The sequence below is a fragment of the Carettochelys insculpta genome, chromosome 2, assembly GCF_033958435.1.
Source record: "Carettochelys insculpta isolate YL-2023 chromosome 2, ASM3395843v1, whole genome shotgun sequence".
Lineage (NCBI taxonomy): Eukaryota > Metazoa > Chordata > Testudines > Carettochelyidae > Carettochelys > Carettochelys insculpta.
The window spans coordinates 192,111,667-192,127,109 of record NC_134138.1 but is presented as its reverse complement, the minus strand read 5'-3'; positions in this window follow the sequence as shown (position 1 = coordinate 192,127,109).

Genomic DNA, 15,443 nt, shown 5'->3' with positions numbered 1-15,443 from the left:
GAAAAATAATAAATATGTTATTAAATTACAATACTTGAATTGTGTGGTTTAGAAAAATATTTTTGAACATAAAAGTCTTATTTTTAGCATTGTCAACAGCAAAAGAGCATTCGTGCAAGGGAGCAGCTTTGGTAGCTAAAAGCTTTTATCTGTAAAAAGCAGGTACAAAAAGAGAATTTGCTGCATTGAAAAACATGTCATGGCAGGGGGAAGCAGTTCTCTTCCCCTAAACCTTGAATAAGTGTTGCTGACAGGAAGGTGACGAGTGCCCCATGCCACTGGACAGTAGAGAGGCATACAGTGACATAGGCTGTAATAGACAACTCAGTCTCCTTAGAGAAACAAAGACAGTTGAAGTTAGTGGCACCTCATGTCAATCTTGTGCCATTCTAATACATGTTTCTTCTAAGTTTTAATGGAGCGTATAATCTCATGACGTGTTGTCTGTCTGTAAAATAAGCTTTATGTGCATGGGGGATGGGAGGGGGAAGCCCGACATGGCGATGATTGTGTTTCAGAAAACATCAAATGAATAAAATACAAGGAAAATGACAGGTCAAAAGTGTCCTGGGTCCAGGGCTAGCTGCACTTCTGACCCCCTTCGCTAGGCTCGCAGAGTGCAGTCCCACAGGTCTGAGGGCTCAGGTGAGGTAAACGCCTGGAATGGAATCTCACGGTTCTCTCAATCTGAAGTGGGCCCGCTAATGGGGTGGGGGCAAATGGGCCAAGGGGCTTCTGGCTGCTGCTGCCAGTATTGCAGCAGGAGTGGTGACCCAAGCCCCAGGTCGTTTAAGTTGCCACTGGAGCTCCTTATGGCATACTTTGGGCAGTGCTAAGAGCTGCCTGGGGTAGGTGCAGAATGGACTGCGCAGTGCTAAAGCTGCTTGGGGGAGGCTAGCCTCAGCCATGCCCCATTCACCTGAGGCCCTGCCCTTTCTGTGGGCAAAGAGTTGGCCCCTGTCTTGCCTGGGGGCCTGATGAGTGTCAGCCTCACTGCTCTGAGGGCATGTCTACACCACAGTTAAGCCACCAATGATCATAAACCACTGTAACTAGATCAGTTGTGCATATTCACACGATGCTCCTTACATCAGAGGACCACGTTTACAGTTTCTAGTATGCTACTGACAGAGAGAACAGCGCCCTGTGGATAACTGTCCCACTGTGCGGCTAGGAGCTGTGGGAAGGAGGAGTGGATCTCAGTGTATCATGCGTGCAAGATCAAAGTCAAATGATGCAGTTTTTTCTGTCCCATTATTCCATGTCACATGATTTTTCAATTGCCCCAGTACACTGTGTGTCTGCTATGTCTGAAAGCAAGAATCCTGCACTGCTCTCTAGCAAGGCTTCCTTTACTCTTTTCCATGTATAGAATAAATATTTTACATGAACTGAGAAATGTGCACCACAAGTAGAAACACAAAATCTAGCTGAGGGCACTCTGCTCATCAGCTGGGAGGTCCTTGAATGTCTCCTGAGCAGCTGCACGAGCGCACAGCTTACAGGGAACACTGCTCTCTTGTCCTGTGGTCAGTGTTGTGAACATAACAGGATGAATCATGTAGTATTGCAGGCGCTTTGCATCTGAACAGGAAACTGTGGTGCTAGCCCTGCTGTGAGCCATAAAAAGAAACGAATCCAGATTTTTTTGCATTCACAGAGCAGCTTCCTGCAATGGAGCATCACTTTTGGTCTCACAAAGTAAGCCTTGGGGGTGGGATCTCCTCACCATGCCGTTGTGAGATGATGAGCAGGTGCTGCAGAACTTTGGGATGTGGAAAGCTACTGTCCTGGAATTGTGTGCAGAACTTGTCCCAGCACTGCAATGCAAGGGGACATGCTCTGCCCTTTTGGTAGAGAAGCGAATGGTGGTTGTTGGGAAGAATCTGGCAAGTCCAAACTGTTACAGCTAAGGTGCAACTGAGTTTGGAGGTGAAAAGTCCACTGCGGCAGGTTGTATTAATGCACGTGTGCAGGGCCATTAATGCATCCTGCTACAAAGCACTGTGACTCGTGGAAATGTGCATGAAATAGTGGATGGCTTTGCAGCAATGGGATTTCCTAACTACAGTGGGATGATAGATGTCATTCATACCCCAGTTTTAGCCCCAGACCATCTTGTGGTGGTTCACATCAGCAAACGGGAGGCTCTTCACTATGGTACTGCAGGCACTTGTAGATCACTGGGATCATTTCACTGATGTCAGTGTAGTGTGGTTCAGGAAGTTGTATGAAGCACACATCTCCCGGAACACTGATCCATACCAAAAGTTGCAACTGGAGACTTTCTTTCCAGACCAGAAGATTCCATTGTGGAAATGCCCATATTGAACTTGGGAGACCCAGTGTACCTCTTACTCCCCTGGCTTACATAGGAAACCTAGACGGCAGCAAGAACCGTATCACAAGAAGTGGATGGGATGCAGAATGACCATTAAATGTGTGAATGGCAGATTAAAATGTGCTGGTCCTGCCTTTATGGCAGGTTACACCTCAATAAGGAAAATCTTTCTATGGGTATCATAGCAACCTGTTGTGTACTGCATCACATTTGTGAGGCTGAGAGTGAAAGTTTTCCCAGGGTGGAGCATGGAGGCCCATTGTCCAGCAGCTGTTTTTGAGCAGCCAGCTGCAGAGGCTATTAGAGGAGCATGGTGGGGGGAAGGGCACTATTCAAATCAGGGAGCCTTTGAGGTGGCATGTGGATGATGGGCATCTGTAATGCGTCTTTCTAGAAGCGTTCTCCCAGGTTTTGTTAAGTTGCTGCATTGCATGGAAGACAATTGGTGATTGCTGATTGCTTACTGACTGTATTTGTATTGCACAAATGTGCCAGTCCCAGGGTGTATTAATTTCAGCAGTAATCCCTGCCTGCAGGAGACAAACAATGATGGATTATCTTTCAGAGAGTTTTTTTTTTTGTTTTATTAAATGACAATAAGCAGCACACAGGAAATGCTTTCTGGAAATTCATGGAACACTGAGTGTGAGTGGAACACTCTCTTGCTGGAGGTTCTCAAGTTTGTTTGTGAATCCAGCTGCCATTGGGAAAGCTGTCTGAAGGGGCAATGTGAAATGTGAATGGAGCTCTGTTCCGGGTGGGGAAGATGTGTGGGAGGGAGTTTGGGATGATATGGCAAGTATTTCTGATGGGCTGCATGTGGGGAGGAAAGGTAAATATGTGTATGTTCTGCCTGCAACTCAGTTATTGACTTTGACATCTCTGTTTGATCCTCTCTCACCTTTATCATCTGCTCCTGGCCCTGCTTTCTCTGACTATCCATTTTTAATTTTTCATTGATTGTCTTTCTCCACAGCAGGCATTAGGATTGGAGCACCTCCCAAAACAGGTCCTCCTGGATCTCTTCCTTATCCTTGGGTTCCCCAAGACCACATCTGCAGAACCACAGGAAACAAACAGAGGCATGATTGTTAGAGCATGCACAGTGCTCACAGCATTGAATTGCAATAATACAATACCCCTCTTTACCACTGCCCCTCGGCAAGCACACAGCTTGTCAAACACCCTTCACACAGTGAGCTCAGGTTCCTGGAGGTTCCTGTGAAATCTTGATGCTTGTTGACTTTTCCACAGGGGAGTGTGAAGGAGAGGCAAACACACCTAGACTTGTACAATTTTATCCCTTAATCTACTTCTAGCATATCACAAAGCCAAGAGGAGCTGTACCTTAAAACCAAGCTGTAGCAGTTCATAACAAGCACTTATCAGAGCTCTCCTGCATCATGCACACCAGAGCCAGGGTGCTGGGATTGGCTCAAATACTCCAGAGTTGAGGAAAGTTCCTGGCTTGCCAGGGTATCAAGCAACCCTGTCACGTGTTCCATTTCATCCTCCAACTCCACTTTCATCCTTTTGTTGAGTTTACTGGCTGCTATTTCAAGTATTCACGGGGCAGTGGAGGTGTGGTCACCCCTGACGATGGTGTCCAGCTCCTTATAGAAGTGGCAGGTCTTTGGAGCAGCACCAGAATGATATTTTGACTCCCTTGCCTGCTGGTACACCTGCTTAATCTACTTGAGCTTTGCTTGGCATTGGTGTGTGTCCTGTTTGTAGCCCTTATCCAGCATGGGAAATCTTTCCATAGGTATCCAAGTTCCAACAGCTGGAGTGGAGCTGGGACCGCACAGCCTCTTCTCCCACAAAGCCAGCCGATGTAACAAAGCCAGTGCATGCCACACACAGGAGTGCATTTGCCTCCTGGAGCCGGCATGGTCGGCCAGAAAGATGTGAGCAGAGTGTCTATACTGACATTGGTGCAAAAGTTTCAATGCCTCTTGTTGAGGTGGTTTTGTTTTGTTAGCAAAGCAGGAAATTACACTGGCAGGAGGGGTGTTGAGGTGTGCACACCTCCATTGTTTTGCTGATGAAAGCTGACTTTTGTTGATAAAGCTGTGTTGTGTGGACAAGGCTTACACTGTTTCCTAGGTTATAATACCCAGTGTACTGATCATGCTTCCCAGCCTGGCCTCACTTGTTGTAGAACGTGTGGTTCTTTCCCTTGGGAGTCTGACACCAGAGATAAATTTAGTAGCCATTCTTCCTAAAAATCAAAGCATTGTTTAATCTCAACAATAGGCTCAAAGCATCACAAATGAGAAAAAGGATTTAAAAACAAGAAAAGGTCTAGAGGGGTGTCCACTACCGTGAAGGGATCCTGAGAAGGTCTAGCTTCTTAAGCCCCTCCAGTTACATCTGTGGTGTGCTCCCCACAGAGAGCTCCTCTGGCACACTTTCCCCTTCTAGAGAGAGACTTCTATCCAGAAGCATTTTGTCTTTGCTTTCTGGGCTCAGATCCACTTCCCAAGTTTAGTTTGGTGAGCTCCTTGGAGGCTGAGTCTACCTTTTGGAGGGAATTGCTCACCCATGCACTCGTAGCATTCTCTAAAGGGCTTGAGGGAAATTTTAGGTCTGGAGCGTCTCAGGACTGTGAGTGCTGACCGACCTCAGGGCAGATTGTTAAAAACAGGGCAGGTAGTGATGTGTTCTATAATTAGATTTCACCAAGCAAGTAGCAAATTTGATCCCCGGATTACTCCAACGGTCCTTACCATGGAGTCACAAACAGTCCAGGCTATTTTGCTACCCAGACAAACTGCAGTTGTGATGAGTGGTCACTGACACCCAACATCACATAACAGACAGGTTGCTTCCAGTATCAAGAGACCAGTCACAAGTCTCAGATAATTTGGTCACCTGTAGCCAGTCCTGCAGTAAACGATCCAAAGGTTTATTAACTAGGCAAAAGACATACATTATTTACAGATTTCAAGTAAGCCAACATACGTATGAATGAGTTGGCATCTGACTCCTAAGAGTGACCGGGTTGAAGTGATTGTTTCACTAAGTATTTTTGGAGGGGAATTTTTTTAAATTTTTTTAAATGCTTCTGCTCTTCTGTCTTTGAGTATAGAAACTAAATTATGTGCTGGGTTATGTCATTTATTTTGCTGTTTTTCCTGTTTAAAATGTTTCCATTTTCCACTCTGGACCTTTATTAACTTCAGGATCTTTGAAAAAGTAAGAAAATGGCAATGTTGCAGATTTTTTTTCTTTTGCTACTGACTGACTTTACCAAAGTTGAGGATGTTTACAAAAGTCTAAATGGGTCAGTGGATCCCATTGACATCAGTGGGAATACACATCCTAGATGCTTTTCAGAATTTCACAAGGCCCCTGCCTGATTCTTCTGGTACCTATGTAACTCTGGAAATCTGGCCCCAAATGACTCAGATGTTCATTCAGGTCCCCATTTGCCAAACCACTCACCGCTACACTATTTCGCACAGCTGGTAACCGCAACAGCTGACTGGGAAGAGCAGGCTGTGCTACTTGTCAGCACAAGAGTACACAGGCAACTTAAGAAGCTATGGTGCCTTGACAGAGCTATGTGAGGAATAAATTGTTAAATATGAGCTACAAAAGGAAAAAATACAAAACAAAAACCCTGTGCCAGGATCTCCTTTTGTTTCTGTGTATCGTGTAAAGAAGGCTGGAGGTGTTGGGTGATTTGTTTGTTTTTTAGATTGCTTGTTTTTCACATTACAAAGAGCAGCGAGCACAAGTTTGGGCTCCCTTTTTTGCTGGACAAATCCAATATGCACTAGGGCGGTGAATTCTCTCCCAGCTGCCATAATTAACATGGATACTATTAATATCAATAACAACAACAGAAAAGCAGCCAACCAACAAAAAATAAAAGTTGTAAGCAGTCAAAATAAAAGTGACTTTCCCGCTCATGAATGGGGTTTCACTTCCATGCTCCGGGTTTCCCCTGCCTCGTCTGGCATGACCAGGACCTGACAGGTCCTGAACAAGAGAATTTGCTGGGCTAGGGGAGATGCAGGGATTCTGCAGCAAGGTGGCCCTGCTGTCAAGGCTGCTGCAACCCCAGCCTCCCTCCCCAGGACTTTGGCCCCAGCCTGGGCTCCCTCTTGCTGCCTTGGAACTCTGGCCCCAGCCCTGTGCTGATGCAGGGCTGCCAGGGAGCTCCAACTCCATCCTCTGGCACTGCAGGGCAGGCTGGGAGCTCCAGCTGTTGGTCCCTGATGCCCAGGCAGGGACTCCAGCTACAGCTCCCCCCAGCACTACCACGTGGCAGGCACAGACTAAAAACTGTTGCGTAGACGCATGGGCTCAGGTTTGAACCTGGGTGCAGAAGCCCCATGACTGGAGAAGGTCTTAGAGACCAGGTTCCAGCCCAACCCCAAACATGCATAATGCATTTTTTAGCCCTGTAAGCCCAAGTCCGTTGGCCTAGGCTGTAAGATATGGAGACCTCCCTGGTTTCTTAGTGTAGACATGTCATTAGTTGCTCTTGACATTTTCACTCAAGACCTTAATTTGGAATGTAAAAAGCAGAGGGGAAAACAACTTTTAAAATCAAGCCCCCAAAATATCCAGGCTACCCCTATACATGCCAAAGAAGCAAAAACCGCCATCCCCCACTTGTTCATTTGCAGGTCATGTTTAAGAGGAACGAGCTACTAGGACTGCAGCACACTGGAGGAGTTGTGAAGAGAACCAGGAGAGGAGAGAGGGTGGGCTAAAGTTCATTGGTAGACTATGCAGATAAAATCATGACATTTTTGTCTTCTGGGGAAGTTGCTGTCTTTGCAACTTGTTGTGGCAAATGACAATGCGTATCGCTATTTCCAGAAACTGTCACAAATGTAACTGTCACCATCCCCTAGTAGTTTCGACAGCCGCACAAATAATGATTCACACAGCTCCCTGCCTAATGCACCAGTTTAAGAGCCTGATTTACAGCTTGGACTCTGTCAGAGATCCTCAGATTTTGCAGTAGGTTCCCTTTGCTATGCCTGTGCTGCAGTAGCTTCCAGAATGTGCTTTTGTCTTTATGAATATTCACTTACAGGGACTGGCTTTTCTTCACATACACCTCATGGACTGTGCTGTGTGTCCATGTGACAGTCCCTTGAATACTGAACCTGCAGTCTGCCAAAGGAGTGAATTGCTAATGAAAAGCCAAAAGCCCAGCTGGTTTCACTTCAGGTGTTATTATTTGTCCATACATTTTAATTTGTCCTTAGACTAAAGATTTATCTACACTGGCAGATGTAAAGCGCAGTCAGTTACAGTGTTACTCACAGGGCACAACAGTGAAACCAATGTTGTGTGTGTACACAGCGGCCAGAACAGTAGCTGATCACACTTCTGGCACTTGCAGCGGTATTCAGAGCTGCGCACTCTGGACAGCTATCTCACTTCCTGTTCTGGCAGCGAGGCTTGCGGGGAGGTGGGGTCGAGGGAGCTGTGGGGCATTCTGGGTTATGTCCCAGTGCCCTGTGGTTCATTGCTTCACATTCGAGCAAGCCATGAGCTTCCTCCTGCATTTAGCACTGTCTTTCAATGGCTTTTGTGTTGTGCACTCTGCCTCCTTGGTCTGTGAGAATGGATCCCAAACTGCTGAAGAAAACGCTGACAGGTATCACTAACACATCACGAATGGCAGTCAAGCTACTCTTTCAGCTGCAAAGTGACAATGAGGAATCAGACAGCAGCTTGCCATGCACCTGACGTACGACACAAGGCTTCTTGTGACATTCCCAGAGGTTCTGACCGCAGTGGAATACTGCTTTTGGACTTGGGAAACAAGTGCTGAGTGGTGGGATTGCGTTGCCACGTCAGTCTGGGATGATGAGCAGTGGCTGCAGAGCTTTCAGATGAGGAAAGCCACCTTTGTGGGTCTGTGTGATGAGCTTGCCCTAAGCCTGAGGTTCAAGAATGCTGCTCTACTGGCAGAGACGCACGTGGAAATAGCACTGTGGAAACTGGCTACTCCAGACAACTGCTGATTGGCTGCCTGTCAGTCTGGAGTGGGAAACTGGAACGTCTCCCAGAGGCCTTGACTCCAGGCAACACGCACAGAAAGTCTATTAGCACTCTGTTCTGCACCTGAATAGCCCTGTGTTGGGAATAGGACCACACAGACCCATGCCCATTCTCTGCAACCTACCCACCCACAACAACTCACTGCAGCACACTTCCAGAGATCAAAGCCACTTATCAAGTGCATCCTCTGCTGTTTGTGCTTCTCCAGCCTCCAGCTACTGCAACTGGCTAGCCTGCTCCAAGGTGGAAAATAGCTCCTCAGTGCATGGATGTGTGGAATTCTAGCTATCCTCTGGATCTGGGTCCCCCCTCCCCTTGGCACACTCATCCATGATTTCCTTCTGCTGGCTTGGTCCCTTCTGGGACAGCCTCTGAAGTCCCAAAGTGTCCATGGGAGTCTTTAGAGCTAGTACTGGCAGGTCACGGGCACTGCACTGAAGTGGCGGTTTGCCCCCTGTGCCTCAAGGTAGGCGTTATGAAGCACCTTCACTACAGTGCATCCCAGTCACGGCCCCTTTTAGTCATGCATCTCCAGATCCTACAGATGCACAGCTGGGACTGAGCAACTTCCTCTCCCCAAAGGTGAATGCCTCAGCCTGGCTGTAAGTAGGGGATCTCCTGGTGCATGGAGTGGGCACAGACACCTGGGAAGAGGCAACAAGAGCACTCCATGTATCACCAAGTGAACTGGAAGAGGACTTCCCAAATTCCAAAGGAATGCAAAGGGCATATCTGAGGGTTGGTCACCTACGGGGCAGGAAGCAGAGTTAAAACTTATAACCAGAGAGGTGAGACCAGCCATTGTGGGAAAGGTACTGGAGGACTGTCCCAGGGCTGAAATACATCATGGCTTCCACCCTGGCACCCCATGCTGTATCTAGAACCTGATAAGTTCTATGCCTCTCACCAAGGTGGTTTACTTAGAGCTCAGCAACCGAGGAGCTAGTGCACCCCAAATGCCTTACCAATGTCGACACCTCAGGAATGACAGTGCTGTGAGTACTGCACTCTAACTTGCCAGTGTAGGCAGGGCCTAAATGGTGTGAGGCTATGCATTCACTGTTAGTTTAACTCTGTAATGTGAAGTCAGGAAGGATGTGGCTTGGCGAAATTTTACGGTGGCAGAAAGAAACAAGTATCTATAGGGATAATATTATTTTCCTCATTATAATAAAGATTTCTTATTCAGTGTAAGACAAATTGACTCACTACGATTCTTTATTATGGTCATATGGCAAATGCAATTATGTATATCTGGACCTTCTCAGGCAGGTAAATCCCCCATTATTTCAACAGTAGTTTGCCTTTGTGAGGACTGCAAATTCTCTTTGTACATCAGAATTATCTCCCCTGAAATTAGTGGTGTTCTACTGATCTAAAAAAAAGCGTGAGGGGACAGTCAAGCCTTGCTGTCTCCAGTAATTCATACTGTACCAAAATATTATGAGCAAAACGCCACCTTTGAAAAAGTGGTGAGAACTGTTTAAGATTGAATGGCATAATATTGCCTTCTGTTTGTTGTCTTTTACATATGTACTATATTCTATCATTCCACGAACAATAAAACAGTACAAATAAAACATCTCAGATAAACATCAAAATGGAGCCCCTCCACTAAAACAGATGATGCATAGAAAATTAACTCCAGACTTGTGTGCACAAGTGAATTATGTAGTTTCAGATCTCATCAGACTCGCTGTTTAATCGCACTTCCAAAAAACAAGGCTGTCTCTCTTATCATTTATTTAAAAAGCATTTTAAATACTCCAAATTTGCACATTTAAACGTAAAGAAAACCTCTCTTGCTGTATCAAGGGCTAAGTGGGCTGTGATAGTTTGGTTCCCATGTTATTTAAACAGAGTATTAATGAAATAAACACTTATGGCACTATCCTAAACTGATGTACACTGGCATAGCTCTTTGGAAGTCAATGGGACTGGGGTTTTTTACATCAGCTGAGGAGCCGGCTCTTGAAGCAGTGTCACTCTTCACTGGCACCATTCCAATCTGCGAATATTTCAGCTCTAGTGGATCCTGATTGCATGGAAGCAATAATAGCTTTAACTTGATTTCCACACCAGATAGTGAATGCTGTAATTAGGTTCTAACCTGCACCCTTCCTGGTAGCTGAAAAACAGAAGCAATAGCCCAATGACATTAAATTCTCCCAGATGACTGTGATATAAAAATATTCCTGATCCCTTATGTCTCCCGGAGGGATCATCTCAGCATCCTACTTTAAGATCTTTAGGTAAGGACAGTTTTTATTCTGTCTTGAGCAGCACTAAGCATATCACCGGCGTTTAAATAACGATGGAATCTGCCACCCATAATTGCTGTGTCTCACTAGGATAGGATCCCGATTGGTGATTTTATTTCTCTGTTGTCTCTCTTCTATTTAGTGTGATGAAGAAATGTTCATATGAAAGTTAAATTTAAAGCCGGGTAGGTTTTTTTCCCCTTTGGTGTAATGGTTTATGTTAATGCTCTCTGCGTTACAGCCAGGAACAGGTATAGAGGTGGGTTGGTTAGCTTGACATATTTTGTTACATTTTTAAGGTATTACCCAAGGCAGGGGGTACCAACCATTTGTTTTCTGAGCTCTCTCCCCCTACCCACAAACATGATCCATGTCCCATCTGTACACCAACTGTTTTACTATGTATAAAAGCCAGAGACAGCATTAGGGGGTAGCAAGTACGGCCGTTGCCTGCAGGACCATCCCAGCCAGTGCTGGTGCTCTATTCAGCCCAGCACTGACACCCTCTCATGCCAGTGTGGGGAGTGGCTACTCTATGTCAGGAAGTGGGGCCCAGGGCAGAAGCTGCAGGGTATAAGTGTGTTGCCAGATCTCCCAGACTGGATGTCATTTGCTGCAGTGGCATCCCATGTGTATGGTCTCGGGGGGTTGGCACTTGCAGAGCAGTGGGTGGCCGTGCTGCTGGCTGGAGAGAAGCAGCCCTTTGAAGGGGAAACTGCTGTTTCTGTCCAGCTGCCCCTGTGCTCATGTGGAGCTCTCCAGCCTGCGCTCACACTGCTTGTCACAAGCTGGTGAGCAGAGGCTGGGTGCAGATCCCACTGGGGAGGGTCTGGGTGATGAGCCTGGAGGCTGCTGGAGTCCCAGCTTTGAGCCTGAGGGAGAGGGGAGCTGGGAGCTGGCACTGCCTGTGGTTGCTTGACATCCCACCCCTAGGCATATGCAGCATACAGCAGTGCTAAATTTGAGACATTGGGGCCTTAAATTTAGCGGTGCCCTATGCAGGTGCATATGGTTAAGGACGGGTCTGATTGCCCAAGTCCCTTGCTACAGGGGACATTGCAAAGTTGAGTTCTTCAAGCTTTGTCATCTGCTGCTGGTGGAACTTGGGATCCTGGGCTTTGGCTTTTTGCCCTGGGCCCCACCAACTCTAATGTTGTCTAGTCATTGGCCCCCCCGGAACTGTCTTGCAGCCCTCCTGGAGGCCCGAGACCTCAGCTGGAAACCCCCAAACTTCAGGGATTTATCTCTGTGACTCCAGTTAAAGTAGATAGGAGGCACACAGCTCCCCCTGAGCACCTTTTTAAAAGTGTTGGTGATTGTTTAGGTAATGGGCTCAGGGATGTTGAAAACACAGTTCAGCGCTTCTACTTTAAACCTCGTCTCAAGTGCTTAGCTCTTAAATTAACTGATGAAGATTTCTTGGTGAGGTAGGCAATTGGTATATAAGACCAGATTCTGGGCAAATTCTGGCCCTGTTATTTTAGATTGTAGACTACTGTGAAAATGGGTCTTCCAGAGAAGTTCTTCTAACAGTCAGTACCATAGCAGATGTTGTGCTACATCTTTACAACCTGGTAGCTACGTCTACACTGGGACGCTACATCGAAATAGTGTATTTCGATGTAGCGAAATTGAAATAAGCTATTTCGATGCGTAGTGTCCACACATCCTCCAGGGCTGGTGCTGTCGATGTTCAACATCGACGTAGGAAAGCATGAAATTGAAATAGGCCCCGCAGGGGAACGTCTACGCACAAAAGCAGTCCCAATTGGAAGAAGGGAGCTAGGAAAGCCTATGGACAGGGTCACAGGGCGGACTAGCCCTTCTGGGGCAACCGCAAGCCGCTCCCTTAAAGGGCCCCTCCCAAGCATACTTGGCCTGCACAGCACAGGTCCATGGAGCCCACAACCACTTGCAGACCTTGTGCATGCAGCATGGACCCCCAGCAGCAGCAGCAGCAGCCAGAAGCCCACACGGCTGCCGCCAGGGCAGTGGCCGCCCTGCTCGGTGCCATGGAGGACACCGCCCAGCATCTCCTGGAAGATGATCTGTCCTCCTCGGGGGATGGAGGAGCCGCCCCAGACCACCATGTAGCCCTCCTGGCCTCCCCCCACCAGGTGCGCTGCCAGCTATGGAGGTACCCCACCAGCACGGAGTGGTGGGAGTGGCTGGTGCTTGGGGAGTGGGATGACGACTGCTGGCTCCAGAATTTCCGGATGAGCCGGCAGATGTTCCTCGAGCTCTGCCAGTGGCTCACCCCTGCTCTGCAGCACCAGGACACCCCCATGCAGTGAGCCCTCACCATTAAGAAATGGGTCGTCATCGCTGTCTGGGAGCTGGCCACTCCAGACAGCTACTGATCCATAGGACAGCAGTTCGGTGTGGGCAAGGTCACCACTGGGGCTGTCGTCATGGGGTTAAGCGGACCCTAGGGGGGAGACACTGGGGGGAGGGGGAACCCTGGGGGGTGGGAGCCCGGGGGGATCCCGGGGGAAGCCTGGGAGAGAGGGGGCCCTGGGGGGAGGCCCAGGCACACCCTGCACATCCCTTATGGGTGCTCATGTCCTCCCCCTGCAGGTGGTCCGCGCACTGAATGCCCTGCTGCTCCACAGGCTCGTGCGGGTCGGGGACCTGGCTGTGGCCATCACGGGGTTTGCCAGCGTGGGGTTCCCTAACTGCTTTGGGGCACTGGATGGGACCCACATCCCCATCTGCGCCCTGGAGCACAGCAGAAGATGCTTCCTGAACAGGAAGGGCTACCACTCGGTGGTCCTCCAGGCCATGGTCCACTTCCTGGACGTATAAGTTGGCTGGCCTGGCAGCACCCACAACACCCAGGTTTTTAGGAACTTGGGCCTGTGCCGCTGGCTGGAGGTGGAGACCTACATCCCCCAGTGGGAGATACCTCTGGGGGTCACCACTGTGCCCCTCTGCCTCGTGGCGGATGCGGCCTACCCCCTCCAGCCCTGGCTCATGCACCCCTACACAGGCCACCTCAGTGCCAGCCAGGAGCGGTTCAACACCCGCCTGAACCATGCACACCAGGTGGCCGAGAGAACTTTCAGCTGCCTCAAAGGCCGCTGGAGGTGCCTCCTCACCCTCCTGGATGTGGTGCTCCCCAACATCCCCCAGGTTGTGGGCGCATGCTGTGCACTCCACAACCTGGTGGAGAGCACGGGGAAGGAATTTGTGCAGGACTGGGCTGTGGAGGCTGGCACGACTTACCCGCAGTCACCTGCCGCCACGAGTTGCCAAGCTGACCATGAGGGGATCTGGGTTCAGGGGGCCCTGTAGGCCCATTTTGACCAGGCTGCACAGTGAATGCCAGCAGGCCCAGACTGGTGAGCCACCCACTGCCCCCGCCACCGCCCACAACACACTACACTGCCCCCACACCCACACCACTGCGCACCGAAGAGCACACAACACACGTTTGTTTAGTTTTAAATAAACCTAACATATTCTTGAAACCAAAAATGATGAACTTTAACCTGAATGGGAGAACTAAGTACATCGGGGGGGGACAGATACTAAAAGGGGTGTGGGACAAGGCAACTATGTACAATAATGGTGGGGGGGAATATGTACAAAGCGGGGCCTGGGTGGCCCAGTCCTCAGCCCCCTTCCCCCTACTATCCAGTGCCTGGTGTCGGGGGGTGCAACCCACGTCTGGGCCAGAGGCCCTGTCGAGGCTGGGTGGGGGCTGGGAGGACTGGCAGGTATGGCTGGGCTATATCCTGAGCCCTGTGGTCCCCCTCCTCGGCAGGCTGCAGGGCAGGTGGAGGGCGGCTGGGAGGGATGGCAGTGGGGGGTGCCATCTGCTCAGCGAGATGTTCAAAGGTCCTCATGAAGGACCCCCAATCCTCCTGGTGCCAGGCCAGCGCCCTCTTCTGCAAGTGGAGCTGGCGCTCCTCCACTTGCAGGCGGTGCTCTGAAACCTCCACCTGACGCCGGAGGGTGGCGAAGAGCTGGGGATCAGTGGCCACCTGCGGCTGGTTCTAGTGGTGGCGGGCTCAATCCGGGGCTGGTCCCTGCTCTGCCGCCTGGCTGCCCCGATGCGAGGGCCCTGGCAGGCTGTCCTGCACAACGGATGCGGCGCCCATGCTGTCGAGGCCTTCAGATGGTGCGGCTGTGGAATAGAGTGGGGAAGAGCGGACACAGCCGTTAGTCTGGGCCCTGACCCGTGGCCCATGTCCCCCCACTCTTCCACTGCTGGTTCCCCATCCCCTGTCCCCCAGGGATGATGGATGGGTGTGGTGTCCCCCACCGTGGGTGACCCCGTTCAGGAGTTCTGTTCCCCCCCTACCCCAGGGATGGGACGTGGGGCTGTCCTGGGGGGGCCAGGTGCTGACAGGGTCTGAGGGATGTGCCACTGCTGTCCCAGGGCTGTGGTCTGGCTGGGCCATGGTGGACCGGGTCAGCTGGGTGTGTGGAGGGCCCTGGTCGTGTCCCTTGCCCCCACCCCTTAACCTGGGGGTGTGCACCTGGGGTACATACCTGACAGTCCACTCTAACGGCTGGGGGACTACTGGCGGGTGGACGCCCTGGTGGAGCTGCGGGAGGGGAGGTCGATCAGGAGCCCCCCTTTGCTGCAGCCCTCCTCCTCCTCCTCCGCTGTCCAAGGGGTAGGATCCTCTGAGGGCCCCTGGGGTGCAGGGCTGGCCTCCGGGCCGGACTCCAGCTCCAGGGCCTGCTGGGGCTCGTCAGTCAAGTTGTCAAGGTTGGGTGGGGGGGGGAAGAGGTATACCGGGGGCCCACGATCTCCCTAAGCTCCCTCTAAAAGGGGCAAGTGGCGAGGGCGGCCCCAA